General features: G+C 44.2%; 1 protein-coding gene across 5 annotated transcripts in view; it reads right to left on the bottom strand.

The window, feature by feature from the left end:
* C3H6orf118 (chromosome 3 C6orf118 homolog) overlaps positions 1–17,625 on the bottom strand; it is a 241,596-nt gene extending 223,971 nt beyond the window's left edge. For 3 of the 5 annotated variants that reach the window (XM_029594119.1, XM_029594118.1, XM_029594123.1), the window contains exons 1-2: positions 17,457–17,625; positions 16,148–16,307 (exon numbers count right to left, since the gene is read on the bottom strand). The gene's annotated coding sequence lies outside the window, so the exon portion shown is untranslated. The remainder of the gene's footprint in view (positions 1–16,147; positions 16,308–17,456) is intronic. The other 2 variants (XM_029594121.1, XM_029594120.1) reach the window with 1 other exon arrangement.
* Between the last annotated feature and the right edge of the window lie 611 nt (positions 17,626–18,236).

The following is an 18,236-nucleotide window of genomic DNA, read 5'->3' as shown; positions in this document are numbered from 1 at the left end:
AGCTCTGCTGGTCCGTCCCACATAAACCTTTAAACAAGGACATACGATCGCATATATAACCGATGTAGTAGTACAATCCATGTTATTATTCCTATGCACCATGTAGCCTGTTGTTGGATGAATCCACGTGGTACCTTCAATGGTAGTGGCACATACCGTGTATTTCCCACATTTCTTACGTTGTCCCTTACCATACGTTTTACATACTTTCTCTTGTGCATGCACTACTTGGTCGCAGATGTTCCGTCCCCTCTTGGTTGTTATTAATGGTTCTTCTGCCAAAGATTTGTGTAATGCTACAATGTGCCAATGTCTCTTAATAGATTGTCTAATGGCTGCAGTGGATGTACTTTGAGGGTGGATGCATACAAGTCTGTTTAATTCTCCGTTTGGCTTGTATTGCAATAGCGCTTCTCTGTCGCTATACCTAGCCCTCTTATACGCCTGTCTTACTACTTTTCTTGGGTAACCCCTCTCAAGGAATCTTTGAGTGAGCAGATCAGCCTGTATTTTACATTCTGCTAGGGTTGCACAAATTCGGCGGATATGGAAAAACTGAGATACAGGAAAACCCTGCTTGAATCCTACTGGATAACTCTCATATCGTAATAAATTATTACGATCTGTAGATTTTCTGTTAACAGTGGTATGAAGTGTTTCTCCTGCAATGATCACAACAACATCCAAAAAGGCTATGCGCTCCTTTCTCTGATTATGTGTGAATTTCAAATATCCATTGCATAAATGTGGTGGCTGCCCTTCTCTGTACCTTCTCCATCACAACTATATTTCTTTTGAGATGCGACGACCAGAATTGTACACAGTATTCAAGGTGTCGTCTCACCATGGAGCGATATAGAGGCATTATTACTTTTTCCGTTTTATTAACCATTCCCTTCCTAATAATTCCTAACATTCTGTTTGCTTTTTTGACTGCTGCAGCACACTGAGCCGACGATTTTAAAGTATTATCCACTATGATGCTTAGATCTTTCTCCTGGGTGGCAGCTCCTAATATGGAACCTAACATCATGTAACTACAAGTGTTATTTTTCCCTATATGCAACATCTTGCACTTGTCCACATTAAATTTCATTTGCCATTTGGATGCCCAATCTTCCAGTCTTGTAAGGTCCTCCTTACAAGACTGTAATGTATCACAGTCCGCTTGTGATTTAACTACTCTGAATAATTTTGTATCTTACACAAATTTAATAACCTCATTCGTCATATTCCTTTCCGAATCATTTATATATATATTGAAAAGCACTGGTCCAAGTACAGATCTGTGAGGCATTCCACTCCACTGTTTACCCTTTTCCACTGAGAAAACTGACCATTTAATCCTACGCTTCATGAGAGCAAGCCTCTCATTAAGCGTATAACTAAGGGTTGAGTTGAAATAGCTGCATTTCATAAGGGCGTGGGAGATGTCGCTATCGCGCTGACATGCACCCTGATAGAGGAAGTTTCAGGCCTGACTCTGACAGATGTCAGAGATTTATTTATTTATTTATGAACTTTTATATACCGACATTCATAGGAACATCACGCTGGTTTACAAGCAACCAAAAGAAAGGAAAATTACAATGAACAGGGAGGGGGGCAGGGGAGCAGGCTAGAAGAGAGAGGGTCGCAGTGGCAATGAGAAAATAAAGAAATAGAGAGAATTAGATAGGAACAGTGCTATGTCTCAAAAACATCATAGGATATGTACAATAAAGTCGGGTGACAATAACCCTAGTCCAGAAACTTCGCCGTGGAACAAGTGAAGGGATCTATAGACATGGAAGTGCACCAGACTGTAAACTTCTTCCATCTGGAACGATAAGACCTTCTCGTGGAAGGCTTTCATGAAGCCACTACGACTCGGGACACAGACTCTGAAAGGTTAAGAGGTTGGAGTATTAACCGTTCAACATCCAGGCAATCAGAGATAGGGCCTGGAGGTTGGGGTGACGCAGGTATCCATCGTTCTGAATTATCAGAAGTGGATCCTTCCCCAGAGGAATGTGTCGGCGTACTGATAGGTCCTGGAGGATTGGAAACCATACCTGAAGTGGCCAGTGAGGGGCTATCAGAATCATTACACCTTTGTCCCTTCGTAACTTCACGAGAGTCTTCGATACGAGTGGAAGTTGAGGGTACGCATAGAGGAGACCGCTGGCCCACGAGAGGGTGAAAGCGTCCCTCAGTTGCGAGTGGTGGCTGCGAGTTAGAGGGCAGAAGTTTTCTACTTTGCGGTTGTGGGCTGACGCAAAGAGGTCTATGTGAGGGTAACCCCAACATTGGAATACGGTGTCCGCTACTGTGGGGTAGAGAGACCACTCGTGTGGATGAAACATGCAACTCAACTTGTCCGCCAACACATTGTCCACGCCTGGCAAATAGGTGGCTGTGAGGCACATCGAGTGGGAAAGGGCCCACACCCATATCTGTGCAGCTTCCTGGCACAGGAGATAAGAGCCCGTTCCCCCTTGTTTGTGATGTACCACATCGCTACCTGATTGTCGGTTTGAATCAGGATGGCCTTGTTCGAAAGGCAATCCTGAAAAACCTTGAGGGCATATCTGATCGCCCGAAGCTCCAGGAAATGTATCTGATGTTTGGCTTCCTCTGAAGACCAGGTTCCCTGAGTCTGCAGGTCGCCGATATGAGCACCCCACCCTAAGTTAGAGGCGTCTGTTGTCAAGGTAATTTGAGGTTATGGAGCCTGAAATGGAAGACCTTGAAGTCAATTGGAGTGTTGTATCCACCAGGTGAGTGACAGGTGGAGCTGTGTGGTAACATGAACAATGCTGGACATTGGTTGACAAGCTTGAACCCAATGAGATTATAGGGTCCACTGCATTACTCTCATGGCTAGGCAGGCCATCGGAGTGACATGCACCGCTGATGCCATGTGACCCAGCAGTATGAGGAAATGACGAGCAGTTGAGGATACTCGAGTCTGTAAATGATGCGCCAGAGAGGCCAGGGTGAAAGCCCGATCCTGAGGGAGGAAGGCTTTTGCCTATATAGCATTTAGGTCAGCTCCTATAAAGGAGAGAGTTTGGGATGGAACTATCTTGGATTTGGGATAGTTGATTAGAAACCCTAGGGAGATCAGGGTATGTAGAGTGAGACGCAAGGATGCCAATGCAGCTTGCTGAGTCGGAGCCCTTATCAACCAATCGTCGAGATAAGGGTAGACATGAACCCCTTGATTCATGCGGAAGACTGCAACCACTACGAGGCACTTGGTGAAGACTCGTGGAGCAGGCACTAGGCCGAATGGTAGTACACGGTCCTGGAAGTGACGAGGACCGACCAGGAATCTCAGGAATTTGCGATGAGATGGAATAATTGAGATGTGTGTGTATGCGTCTTGGAGATCCAGAGAGCACAGCCAATCTCCTCTTTGTAGAAGAGAAAGTAGAGAGCCCAAGGTTACCATCTTGAATTTTTCCCTTTGTAGATACTTGTTTAGGGTGCGAAGGTCCAGGATTTGACGAACGCCACCTGACGTTTTTGGGATGAGGAAATACTGGGAATAGAATCCCTGCCCCTGTTGGGAGAGAGGCACTGGTTCATTTGCCCGGGACTGGAGGAGGGTTGAAACCTCCTGTTCTAGAAAGGGAGAGTAGTCAGACAATCCCCACGTCAGCCGAGGTGGGGAGTCCGCCGGTACAGTCAGGAAGTTGAGGTGGTAACCCTGAGTGACTACCGTCAGTACCCACTGATCGGTGGTGAATATGTGCCAAATGTTGGTGAAGTGGCACAATCGACCGCAGACTGGTACAGATGGAAGAGGAGGTTGGCATGGGGGGGCAAGATGGCCACCAACGAGAAGGTCCGTTAAGACGCTGTTCGAGGAGAGGTCTTACCTGATTCGGATTTTTCTTCTTTTTTGCTATGCCACACACTAAGAGAAAGGGAAGACTGAGGGGGACGGATTCCCCTTCAGTCGATGACTCTCAACCTCGGATCAAAGGCTTCTTTGCGGGTGCAATGGCATCAACTCCGGAAAGCTCAGTCGCTGGAGGAGTATCGCGAGAGCAGGCACCCTCCTCCTTGACTCCAGACACCACCTTGAGTCCCGGAGAGCCGGTGAGACAGCCCCCCCCCCCCCCCCCCCCCGACTAACAGCAACGCTACCCTGCGCGCCCTGGAGAGAGGAGGCCCTTCTTCGATAGTGGTTCGAAGAGGTGAGGCATTGGGGATCCAGAAGGCAATCCTAACAGTGGCATGTACAGAGACAACTCTGGGGAGAGAAGTGGAGGAGCTGCCTTCTGACATGGCCCAGAGAGAACAACGGGGACTGCTTGTAACAATACGACAAGGTATGCTGTCTGAGAGGAGCAGAAATCTGGAGGAGGGAGAGAACCACTTGAGGGCCCTACTGACAGGTTCATTAACAGAAACAGATAAAAATGGAACTTTAGCAGGGATATGGACTGTGTTAAGGTCGATAGAGAAATCTATCAAGACCCTATCATTGCTGACAATGGATACAAGGGACCAGACAGTTCAAAATAATAATTTAATTATTTCATACAGTAAAAAAGTAGAAGGTTTGGAAAAAAGAGTCACAAGTACTGAGAATATACAGACAAAATTAATAACATCTGAAGGACTCTTGAATAAAAGGCTCAAAAGAGTAGAAAATGCATTACGGGCTCATAACCTGAGGGTTATAAATTTTCCTGTAATTAGGTTAATTTCTCCTTTAGAGCTTTTTAAGACATATATGCACCAGGTTCTTAAAAAACCAGAATCAGCTATCCCGGAAATTGTAAAAGCTTATTATTTACCACAACAACAGCAGCACACCCAAACTGATAAAGGGGAATGAGAAGGGAATGTTGATATTACTTTAGATTTAACAAATTTCCTTGAAACTTCCTTGGGAACTGAGATTACCCAAAGGAAACCACTTTTGATATCCTTCGTTTTCCTTTCAGAACGCAATCAAATACTACGTTTGTTTCTGAAAAATAGACAAATATTATTTTTTGGAAGACCTATATGGATCTACCAAGATGTAATTAAGGCAACTCAATTACGTTGGAAAAAGTTTCTACAGATGCGTTCTGAGGTTCAACAGTTGGGGGCAAGCTTTATACTAAAGTACCCTTGTAAATGTTCCGTAAGACACTTAAATGTCCAGTATATATTTTATGAGCAAGATCAGCTTAGGGCCTTTTTAGAGGCACGCTCCCTAATGTCACCAGTTATTAGCCCAGCTCAAGTAAATTAAAGTACCACTGCGCTACTCGATGTAAAGGTCTAGTTTCCTGTTTAACAGATTTCTTATTAATATTGCTCTGTTTCGGCCCCCCACTAATTACTTATACTTTTAGATATTGTGTATTGGAAATTGATAATACTGAGAAAGAAAATGTTTTCTTTGTGTGTTATATTGGAATAACAATATCCTTTTTTTCTGTACAAGGTTATATACTTGGAATTTATTCTTTGAAAACTGAAAATAAAGAATTAAAAAAAAAAAAAAGAAGAGGAGGTTGGCATATGCTTTCCAGGGAGCAGTCAAAACCCTGACGCTGGTCCCGGCTGAGGAGCTGGCTAGGTCTTCTGAGGTAGGGATTGCCTGGACTGACCTTTCTGATAAGGCTTGGAAGGGTGACTTCGGGAAGCCGAAGGATAATACCTTCTTGGTTTGTAGGCCGGCCGCTTAGAGTCTCACCTGAATGTCCTCTTGGAGGTGGGCGAGAAATCAATAGGCACTGAAGAAAGTTGACGCAGCGTTTCATATTGGTCCTTTAGCTGCGTCACTGTCTCCTGGATTTTGTCTCCGAAGAGATTATCTCCAGCACAGGGCAGGTCAGCCAACCTGTCCTGCACCTCTGGTCTGAGGTCGGAGGATTTCAACCAGGCCCACCTTCTTGCACTAATTCCCACTGCGGACACCCTAGAAGCAGTGTCAAATATGTTGTATGCAGTGTGGACCTCATGCTTGCCTGCATCAAGGCTTTTTGAGCCAGAGCATTAAGGTCATCCTGGAACTGGTCAGGTAAAGATTCAGAGAAATCCTGGATCTTCTTAAAAAGGTTTCTGTTATACTGGGGTATATATAACTGGTAGGAAGCAATGCGAGATATAAGCATTGAACTATGAAAGACCCGTCTGACAAAAGCTTCCAGGGATTTCTGTTCCTTCCCTGGACGTATGGAGGAATGAGGTTTGGAACGCCGTGCCTTTTTATGGGCTAATTCCACAACCATAGAGTGATGATCCAGTTGTGATCTCTGAAACCCAGGAACTGATTGTACAAGATAGGTGGCATCTGTCTTACGGTTAACAGGCGGAACCATACCTTGGTGCTCCCAATTCCTCTTTAGTAGATCTATTAGGATTTCATGAATAGGAATGGACATGATTTTCTTAGGAGTATAAAAAAACTGGAGTACTTCTAGCATCTTATGCCTTGAATCCTCTTCTGTCTGAAGTTGAAAAGGAATTGTCTCAGACATTTCTTTAATGAAATTAATAAAGGACAGATCCTATGGAGGAGAACAGGAGGAGATGGCTCTGAAGGCAGATCAGCTGTTTCCTGGGAAGAATCATCAGTCCAAGGATCATAAGGTTGATCACCAGCTCCCGAAGATCTTCAGAGGGGAGAAATGGCGTTATTCCTGAAGGACCAGGCCTAGGCACAGACGGCATTGATGGAGGCACCAAAAGAACCGGCGACATCGATAGATGAGTCGGTGGCAGAATACCAGACGGTGGTATGGGTATCGGGGTTTCTTCGTCTTCCGATGGCAAGTGTATTGGCATCCAAGGAAGAGGACATACCGATGTCTTTGGTTCCAGCGGTGGAAGGGAACCAATCAACGCATCCAGTCTACCCAGTAGTGGTGCAAGCACCATGAGAATCGGATCGGTGACCGGCTCGGGCACCGGTACCGGCGTCGATGGAGGCTGGAAGCCCTGCAGTGCCTTACCGATGGCCTCTTGGATCCAATTCCTCACGGAAGCCTGGAGCATGGAGCCCCAGTTCCAGAGTAAAGGCAGTAGTGGCATAGCCAGAGGGTCCACCGATGAAAGTGGAATTGTGGCTCCCTGCACCGATGAAGGTGGGGGAACGCCTCGGTGACCCGGTCGCAGAGGAGGATGGGACTTTCTCTGCACAGGATTTCTTTGTCGGTGGCTCTGTCAACGCCGATGCAGAGGACTTGCCTGGATCAACGGACTGAGCCTTCCGATGCCAGTGTCGACACTTTTCACGATGCTCTCCTTGGTCCTTCTCCTGAGGCAATGAGGAAGAAGTCGACACCTTCAAAGTAGTTGATGCTGGTTGGGCAGACCCGGTGTCCCGCTGCTGGCGCGAGGTCGATGGCACCAGCTCAGACGAAGTCGAAGCGGTCGATGGAGTCGGGGGTTTTGAATGAAAAAGAAACTCCATTTTCTCCAAGCGGGCTTTATGACCCTTCAGCGTCATTGGGGTACATTTGGTGCAAGTTAGGGTATCATGGCCAGACCCCAAGCACAATACACAAATTCTAGGCGGGTCTGTGATGGACATTGTCCGAGTACATTCAGGGCATCCATGAAAACCCGACAAAGATTTAGCTGTGGTGCGGTCGATGGCCGGTAGCCCCAAAGGGAAATCTCAACGAGAATCGACCGTAAACGAGGGTACAGAGTACAGATATCGATAGGGGGACCCCTATAAGAACATAAGAAAATACCATACTGGGTCAGACCAAGGTTCCATCAAGCCCAGCATCCTGTTTCCAACAGTGGCCAATCCAGGCCACAAGAACCTGGCAAGTACCCAAAAACTAAGTCTATTCCATGTTACCATTGCTAATGGCAGTGGCTATTCTCTAAGTGAACTATAAGAACATAAGAAAATGCCATACTGCCAAATGGGGTAGAATTTTTTGAAAAATTTTAAAGAAGTTCCGAGAGGAAAATTCCTGTCAGGAATCTCTAGAGAGCTCCTTAACCCGCATGGCTACTGTTGTGCGGAAAAAAAAAAAGAGACTGAAGAGGGACCCCTGCTGGATGCAGGGTTAGTGCCATGCTGGACATGCCCAGTAGGTGCCTGTCAAACTTCTAGAAACTTTGACAAAAGTGTTCTGTGATTGGGCTCCATCCTGTGATGTCACCCATATGTGAGGAGTACCATCCTGCTTGTCCTGTGAGAAGCAGAGAGCAACGCTGTATATGCATTCAAAGTGATGTATCAGGCTTAATTGGATTGGGGTAGTAACCACCGTAATAAGCAAGCTACACCCACGCTTGTTTACCCAGATTGTGAAGTTCAGTCCTTTTTGGTTGTTATCTGAATGCAAATCCTCTTTTCCATATTTCCCTTTGCCGTTGAAGCAGAAAGAAATGTTGGGGTTGCATTAACCGTGCAAGGGATTTTTTTGAGTAAGGGTAGTAATCACCAGGTAATAGTCAACATTCCAGCAAGGCACCCCCATGGCTCTGCTCTCCATTCCCATCATCTAGCCTTTATGGATCCACAGTTTTTATCCCATGCCGCTTTGAAAACTTCACAGTTTTAGTCTTCACCACTTCCTCCGGAAGGGCATTCCAGGCATCCACCACCCTCTCCGTGAAGAAATACTTCCTGACATTGGTTCTGAATCTTCCTCCCTGGAGCTTAAAATCGTGACCCCTAGTTCTACTGATTTTTTTCCATTGCAAAAGGTTTGTTGTTGACCATGAATCATTAAAACCTTTCAAGTATCTGAAAGTCTGTATCATATCACCTCTGCTCCTCCTCTCCTCCAGGGTGTACATATTTAGGTTCTTTAATCTCTCCTCATAAGTCATTTTATGAAGACCATCCACCTTTTGGTTGCCCTTCTCTAGACCGCCTCCATCCTGTCTCTGTCCCTTTGGAGATACGGTCTCCAGAGATGACATGTCGGGGCTGATGCAATACAGTACGCTCAGCTGAGTGCACTGTTTAACCCGCTGTCAGATGCGGGTTAAATGGGCACTAATCCGGAGGAAGTGACGTCAGCCGAGCTGATGGCAGCTTAGCTTCTGATCTTGCTTTATACCCGACAGAAATCTGAATTTAATAATCATCACTTCACGCGTTTCTTTACCATCCTTGAAGCGTTGAACTGCGGCACCCATCTGGCGATGGCAGGAAAGAAAAGTTGATTTTCGGCGATTTTCCTATCATAAACTGTCTGAGTTTGAGACGCCGGAAACTGAGCACGCGAAGGAGGCCGAAGTTGGACAGGGACAGAGAGAGACGGACGATGAATTTAACATTTCGGCGGAAGAGGCCCCGACGAGAACAGATTTCAGGAATTGGTTTTGCCCCCTCAGGCAGGATCTAAAAAGTTACAAAAAGGAAGTCCATGATATGTTGGATGACTTCCGCGAAGAGTTGGGACAAATGGGCCACAGAGTGGACGAGCTCGACAATCGCATGGAGAGTCAAATTGAGCTATCTAAAAGTATTCAAGACACATGCCAGGAGCTACGGGATGAAAATTTAATGATGCGATCTAAATTGGCTGACTTGGAGAATTGAGCCAGGAAGGGTAATCTTCGTTTCCACGGGATAAAAGAAACGGAGGAGATTAAGAACTGCACCGACGTGGTAAGACGCTTTTGTGAATTTCTGCTGCGCTCTGAAGAGACTGATGAATTGCACTCCCGACAATCAAACTTGACTGGGCGCATAGAGTGCTGAGACAGGCAGGGGCAAATGTCCCCTGGGACATAATAGTGTGCTTTCATGATTACTCCCTAAAAGAGTGGATTGCAAATCTGGCGCGAAAACAGGCAAGATGACCCTGGGAAAATCAGGAGGTCTCTGTATATGCAGACCTCTTGCAAGCGACTCTTCAAAATCACCTAGAACCTTTGTGACCTGACCCAGTTCTTGAGAAAAGAAAATGCTAAATATCGATGGATGCATCCATTTGGACTTTCTTTTACCTGGGACGGGAAATCATCACAAATAAAGACTGCCCACGAGGCGGCGGCCATCTTGAGCGACAGGGGATACCGACCATCGACCAACCCAGGACCAGGGCCACGTCAACAAAGCATCTTGGCATCAAACCCGAGGTGGCAGAGAGTAGGAGCCTGAAACAGCAGATTAAAGAGGAACTCGGACTCCAGAGCACCAGCTGGGAGTGCAACATGAATCTGCACGAAGTAGCTATTATCATTTAGGAATGGTATCAGCAGCAATTTACAGTGGTTACAGATATTTGCATAATATGCTGTATGTTGAGTTCTTTCTGAGAATGATTGTATTATAATGTATTTCTATGTTAGACTTTCAGACCAGTTTCATAATATTTAACGGTATATTATCAGTGATGAGTGCATTACGTATGATAAATCGGGTAATGGAGGGAGTAGAGATAGCTTCTTAAGCTTCCTCCAGAGTATGAGGGGTACAGATCTGCAGGGAGGTAACAGCGGATCTAATGGGGGGGGTAGGGGTGGGGGATGGTGCTCTTATATGTGATGAGCAAGGGAGACATCCGGAGTTGATTGTTTTGTTTTCAACATGCAATGTGGGAGGCCTTTCTTTCTATGTACAGAGTTTTTATTACTGTCATTATGTCCAGAGTACTGCGTCCACAAGGTGTGCTATATTGGTGATCCTCTCAGATTTGGATGGGATGGGTGGGGAAATCACATTTCTCATACTATCATGGCATCGATAAGATTAGGATCTATTAATGTAAATGGGCTGGGAACTCAGTTTAAAAGGCGCTTATTGTTTAAGGAGTTATCCCATCAAATATCGGATATTGGGGTTTTTTTTACAGTAGACACATATGAAAGCGCGCTATGAGTCACTCATGCAACCAAGATCACGCCCCATGCTCCAAAGGTACCAAATACATGGGAGTGGGGATTTTATTTGCTTCTCACTTTGTTTTTGAATGCCAAACCTGTATTAAGGACCCAGCAGGTAGATATTTACTGCTGGGGATTTTGGTGGATGGGCAGGCATATACGCTCCTTAATATCTATGCACCTAATAAAGATCAGGGAATTTTTTTTGAGCAAATATCCACCGTTCTTCTGACTCATAGCAGTGGAAAATTAATTGTTGGGGGTGATTTTGATCTGGTTAGGGTACCCAAGGTGGACGCATCCAAACGTTATGTGTCAGCGTCCCAGGTACATAGATCCCGTTTGAAAGAACTAATGGAGTCGTGGCATTTATTGGATGTCTGGTGAGTTCGATACCCGCAAACTAGATCATATATTTACTACTCACCTGTGCATCAATCTCATTCGCGAATTGATTACTTTTTAGTGGATCAGGGGCTTATTACTCAGATTACCAAAGTCGATATTACAGCAATAGCGTGGTCGGATCATGCTGTTCCTAGTATGGATATTGAGTTTGAAAATTATGATAAAGGAATACGATTCTGGCGCCTTAATGATACACTACTGCTAGACAAAGACTTCTCCCAGACCATTGTCACCAATATTAAAGATTTTTTTCTCCATAACGACAATGGAGAATTACCCCCGACTATAGTCTGGGAGTCCTTTAAAGCTTATATCCGGGGAATTCTCATATCCAGGGGATCATATGTTAAGAAAAAGAATAGCCAAAATGCTACAGAGCTGAGGGCAGTTGTTAGCAAATTAGGATGAAAACATCAGGACATGGGGAGCGCAAGGGTATTGTCCAAATTGTCACGAGCAAGGGAAGATCTATGAGGTAGTTTGCAATTGACAAAACAGTCCTATTTTGAGGGGGGCAATAAAGCAAGGAAACTGCTAGCCTATTTTGGGGGGGGGGCAATAAAGCGAGGAAACTGCTAGCCAATAGATTGAAAAAAGTAGTTTATCAAAACACTATTGCTAAAATTAAAGGGGAAGGAGATGTAATGTTAACGAATAACATGGGTATTAGAAACAGGTTTCTTGACTTTTATGCCAAATTACATAGCCCCAATACGAAAATACAGGAACAACATATGGAGGCCTATTTAGATTCTGTTCCCGTCTTGAAACTCACCAGAGGGGCATCGATGGAATTGGAAGCGGAGATATCTACTCCGGAAATTCTAACCACTATTAAGACGCTTAAAATTGGGAAGTCACCAGGCCCAGACGGGTTCACAGCAAAATTTTATAAGAAGTTTGGGCCCTATGTAGTGGCTCACTTGCAGAAAGTATATAACTTTTTGCAAAATGGTGGAGCTCTGGCAGGAGAGGCAAACTTGGCGGGGATTACGGTGTTACCAAAACCTGGTAGAGATCCTACTCTGTGTGGTTCGTATCGTCCAATATCGCTGATAAATCTTGATTTAAAACTCCTACCAAAAATATTAGCGGGTCGCATAAATAAGTATATCCTCCAGCTGATTCACCAAGATCAAGCGGGGTTCATACCGGGCAGGCTAGCGAGGGGACAACATTCGAAAGCTTATAAACCTGATGTGGATAGCACACTCCACTAAAGTAGAATCTCTTTTTTTGTCTATTGATGCCGAAAAGGCATTCGATATGGTGTATTGGCCATTCCTCTTTCAGGTATTGGAAAAAATGAGATTTGGGCCATATTTTTGTACTTGGTTAGCAAAATTGTATGAAAAACCTAAAGCGTGCTTGAAAATAAATGGATATTCTAATCACTTTACAGTGGGAAGAGGGACGAAGCAAGGGTGTCCGTTATCACCCACATTGTTTGCTCTGTTTTTGGAGTCATTGGCTATCAATATTCGTAGAAACATCCAAATCCAGGGATTCTTAGTGGGAAGGGAATCATATAAATTATGTCTGTTTGCGGATGATATCATGTTCACAGTTCAAGATCCAGATACATCATTTACTGGTATCGAGAAGGAGATACAGCAGTTTAGTGACGCGTCTGGTTTCAAAGTAAATTGGGAGAAATCAGAGATTCTCAATATTACCTGTACGCCAGCTACAGCCGCCTCTTTACTTTCGACACACCCTTTCCGCTGGGCCCACCATAAACTTAAATATTTGGGTATTTACCTATCTCAGAACCCTGGCGAGTTGTTTCATTTAAATTATGCACCGCTGATATCTAAAATCTATAGAGATCTTGATATATGGAATAGGCTACCATTATCATGGCTTGGGCGCATAGCTACTGTTAAGATGAATGTTCTACCAAAGCTTCTATATTTATTTCAGGCCCTTCCTATATCATTCCCTGCCAACCAGATTCAAAGATGGCAGAGGAAAATTTTCAGTTTCATCTGGAAGCGTAGACCGCCTAGAGTCAGCAGGGCCATACTTTCCTGCCCAAAGCTGAGGGAGGGCTAGGAGTACCCAACCTGCACTGGTACCACGCGGCAGCGCAATTGCGACCTCTGATAATTTGGCATGATACCAGCGAGCCAAAACACTGGGCCCAAATGGAACAATATTATCTAGCTGGTATGCCACTTTGCGCTATTCCTTGGCAGCCAAGGAAATCATGGAGAGATTGTACCGCAATGCTGTCGACCAGGTCGACTATGCATTATTGGGATAAATGGAAAGGGAGAATAATGGGGAATAAGGTATACTCTCACTTAACAAACCTATTCCATAATAGGCATTTCGCCCCAGGTCTCCTCCTCCAGTCATTTGAGGTATGGAAGACTAAAGGCTTGACATGCTTGGAGCATATTTGGGAGAGGGATACTTTTATTTCTTTTCTCACATTGAGTAGAGATCGTGGCTTACCTGACAATGAAGCCCTGGCATATAATCAAATTTCTCACTTTTATCGAAGCCTCCATGTATCCAACATATTGAAACTGGGAAAATCGTTGTTTGAAGGGTACTGCTCTACACCAATTACACATAGCAAGCTAATCTCTAAACTGTATAAATTGCTTAATAAACCTCTATCCACGCTACCCTCATATAGAAAACAATGGGAAAGGAACCTGCCGATAGTGTTAGAGCCCGAAGCATGGACTAATATATATATTCAAATTAGTAAAGCCTCAGTTTCATCTACTATAGTTGAAAATGGGTATAAGCTCTTATATAGATGGTACTATACACCTGAACGGTTACGCAAGATGGCAATTCTTGAATCAGATTTTTGCTGGAGAGGATGCGGGGTAACAGGTTCCTTCCTGCATATGTGGTGGTCAAGGGAATGTATTACGCCTTTGTGGACTGCTTTACAAAAATTGGTTTCCATAATTTTGGACGCCCAAATAGACATTTCAATGGACTATGCCTTATTGCACAGTGCAGAGAGAGCAATTGGAACATCAGCACATCCGTTCTGCCTTCAAGCCTGTATTGCCACTAGAATGGAGATAGCACACGCATGGAAGTTGTCTAAGTGCCCGCAAATTATGGATGTGGTTCGAAGGCTGGATTCTGTGTGCACCATGTATAAGATTACAGCTGCCAAATGACAAAAGCTACAATCCTTCTACAAAACATGGGATGTTTTGTAAAAGGATTGCGCCTAGACCAAAATTTACATCACCGAACTTTAATGTACTATTTTCGTTATGCTTCACATAATCAATCATTAATTCACATAAATGTCATAATTTTCAGAAGCAATCTTAGAGATAGGCTATCCTAGCCACCCTCACTCTCTCTGTATATAGTATCCTATTGTATTTTCCCCCTCTTCTTTTCCAATCCCCAGTTGCTCGCCCTTGTTACAATGTAACTTTTGCCTCTGCCAATATCTGTCTCATATTAATTTGTTTGTTGGCTATGTTATTGTTAAAACTTTGTTCTATGTAAACCGAGTTGATTTGATCTGTCTCAAGAAATTCGGTATAAAAAAGCCTTAAATAAATAAATAAAATGTTTTTCTTTGATGGCAAGAGTCGCAAGATGGGACATTATAATATAAGGAAAAGAATGTCGGGAGAGTTATGCAGTTATTGGAATCTCAGAGGAGTTCTATTTCCTTCAGTTCCTCCTACTCATTGCATCAACATGCCCGGATGGGGACGGGGACGGGGAGGGGAAGGGTGGGTTCCAACTTGAAATGTTAAATGTAACTTTTGGTATTGTAATATCTTTGACAGGTTGTTTGCTGTTGTATTTAATACCAATAAACTATAAATATTAAAAAAAAAAGGGTGCTAATCCACCCCCTAATGCCATAGGGAGAATAGCGCCTATTTAACGCGCGTCCAACGCGGAGTGAATGAGTTTGCGCTCATCACATACAAATGCATGTGAATGAGGCTACTCATTCACTCCAAATGCCAAAAGGTAAATGTGCGTCTCAGATGCACATTTATCGCTCAGATATTAACACCTGCCTGTAGCAGGCATTAATAGCTGAGCACATTGAAAAGCAGAAAAAACTGCTTTTCTGTACTTCTTTTTTAAAGTTAAAATAAATAAATAAATAACTCAGCAGACTGCTGAGTTATGAAGACCGACGCTGGTAAACTCGGCCTCGGTTTTCATAACCGGCCGTCTTCCAGTAATGATAAACACGGCGGCCGTTTTCATTACTGGCAGACAGGCAGGTTATGAAAACCGAGGCCGAGTTTACCGGCGTCGGTCTTCATAACCAGCAGCCGCAGCAGGTTGCAACCCTAGCACCTCCTTCCTAGCGCGACCCCCTAATTTACATATTGCATGGCACCCCCCTTGCGGGCGCCATGCGTGCGTTAAGAAAGCCGGTGCTGAAAAGTCAGCACCCGCTTTCCGCGAAGATTATTGCATCGGCCCCATAGTGATTAGACTTGGGCTTTGATTGTAAACGAGAGTTTTCTGTAAACCTTGCTATACAAATATCTCCATAAATGGGTACTCTAGATAGGCTATATGGTCTTGCTCTGCCCTCATATTTCTATGTATGTAAATAAACCACAAATCATTATCTATGTATCAAAGCTTATGGTAAGGCTTCCTGGATTACAATAGAAGATAGTGTCACCTTTTGGAAACTACTGGTATTGCAGCTTCTCATATTTCCTGGACAGACAAGTATTATCACCATAGATTTGTCCTAAATATATTTGCATTTATTTTTTATTTATTTTATTTATATTCTGCTTTTCAGGCCCTTCAAAAGTGGATTACATTCAGATACTGTAGGTATTTACTTATCCCCTGAGGGCCTGATTTACTAAAGTTTTTCTGCCATTCTGTGTTTATGGGAAAAATACTTAGTAAATGAGGCCCTAAGTTTGTACCTGAGGTAAAAGAGGGTAAAGTGACTTACCCAAGATCACAAGGAGCAGCAGTAGCAGGATTTTAACCCTGGCTTCCCTGGTTCACAGCTAGGGTGATCACTTGCCCGGATTTCGATAGGACAGCCCAGTTTTGCAGCCTTTTGTACAGTGTCCAGTCACAAAGCTAGCCAGATACTTCATGCTGTCCTCCTGGGAGTTGCAGAGAAAAAGGAGAGTCAAACTGAGCCCCAAAGATAGGCAGGAAGAATCTGCCTCGGAAAAAAATCTATGCTCAATTTAAAAAGGAAAAAAAGGGGGGGGGGTGGCTGCGACTAGCCCCCCAGTCTGGTCCTGCTACATGGAAAAGTTGGCAACTCTATTGACGGCCCACTGCTCTAATCTAAAGGTTCTTCCAGACACATTTTGAGTGGAAGAGTAGCCTACTGGTTAGATTAGCAGGCTAAAAATCAGGGTTCAAATCCTGCTGCTGCTGCTCCTTGTAACCCTGGGCAAGTTACTTTAGCGTCTGGTAAAAACTAGATTGTGGGAATAGGGAAATACCCACAGTACCTAAATGTAACCTTTCAATTGCCAATAACTCAGGAGTATAAATAAATTTACAGTGGTGTGCCACAATTCAACTGCATTGAGCAACAGGCAATGGTTCAGGAGGATAGAGGCAGTATCAGCCAGCAGAGGCATGGAGCCGTAGTAATTTATGGCTATCATGCACTGCATCAGCAGACTCCATTGGCAGTATGGGCTGCTCTCTCAGTAAAATGGCAAAAGCAGGAGGCCGCAAATGAGACCTGGGCAGACAAGGCTGAGATGGTAGAGAAAACTGTTTGCCATTGTGGTAACCAAGAGGAAGGGCGGGAGAGAGATGGCGTACAGGAAGAGGAAAGAGGTATATAGGGAGAAAGGGAGAAGGTGGAAAAAGAGAGAAGAGTTGTAAGGATTGGGCAAGACGAAAGAAATGAAAAGGGGGGGGGGGGGGAGGTTTTTCAAAAGCAATAGTCATCTGACCAAACATCTTTTATGAGTTTCAGCTAGATTTATTGAAAAGAGCCAAAGAACAGCACTGCTTCCCATAACCATTTAATAGGATACAAAACGCCTGCTGCGGAACAAACGTGCTCCATCTTATGGTAAAGCCTTCAGCAGGTAAGTCTTAGAAAGGTTACGTCACTTGCTGCCTGCGAGGTGCTGCTTTCTTAATTGATCCGGGGCGCGTGAAGTGTCTATCACTCGAGAAGTCTAAATTAAACGATTCCGAAAAGCACCTCCCGAACACTGTGACTTCCAAAGCTAGAATCTGTGCAATACTTAATTTAAAAAAAAAAAAAAAAAACAACTTACTGAAATCCAGGTCGGCGGCTGAAACCATTTCAGGACGTGTTTTACGGTACCGCGTAGTCAGCAGATTCTAGCTACTTCCCTCCAGTTAAGGGGGGTGGGGGGCGGTTGTCAAGGTTACCAAACCAACACACACAAGCCCCACCTACTTTCTTTCCCCTGCTTGCCGCAATCTCTTTAGTGCAAGAGTGGAAGAAAGGCAGTTTGGCTTCACCCTTATTAGCAGACCTGCTGCTTGGAATGGGAGGAGTGCTCATTATAGGTTTAACATAGCTGTCCATGGAGATAGGTACTTTCTGGTGTTGACAGTGGTCGGCCCAAAGATAATATAAAAAAGCACTTTCTTCCAAATAAACTTGGTCAGAAAACTCAAGAGCTAGCAGGGAAAACAGGGCAAGGAAGGGCTGTGAAGAGAGCTGAGCTAATTATAGTGCATAACTAAAGTTAACCTTTTTTGTTTGCAAATATAATAATAATTGTAACAGGATTTAGGTGTTGATGATCCCAAAATAGTTGATGGTGTTTCATTACAATTTTTAATCGATGTTTCACCAACTATATTTCATGATGTTGATATTGCAGACACACTGGTCTCTCATTCACATAACCTAGTAACATAGTACATCCACACTAATGCTAGCTCTGTTGGTTTGCACTATACTTCCTCTACACTGTACCAGCTGCACTATACTACCTCCATACCAACCTCTCCCCAAAGCTATTCCTCTCTGATAATTTCCTTTACTTGTGGAAATGAATGCTGTCCACCCTATTGCTATCTGC

The sequence above is a fragment of the Rhinatrema bivittatum genome, chromosome 3, assembly GCF_901001135.1.
Source record: "Rhinatrema bivittatum chromosome 3, aRhiBiv1.1, whole genome shotgun sequence".
Lineage (NCBI taxonomy): Eukaryota > Metazoa > Chordata > Amphibia > Gymnophiona > Rhinatrematidae > Rhinatrema > Rhinatrema bivittatum.
Note: the sequence above shows the minus strand (reverse complement) of the source record. Positions and strands in the feature narration are given on the sequence as shown.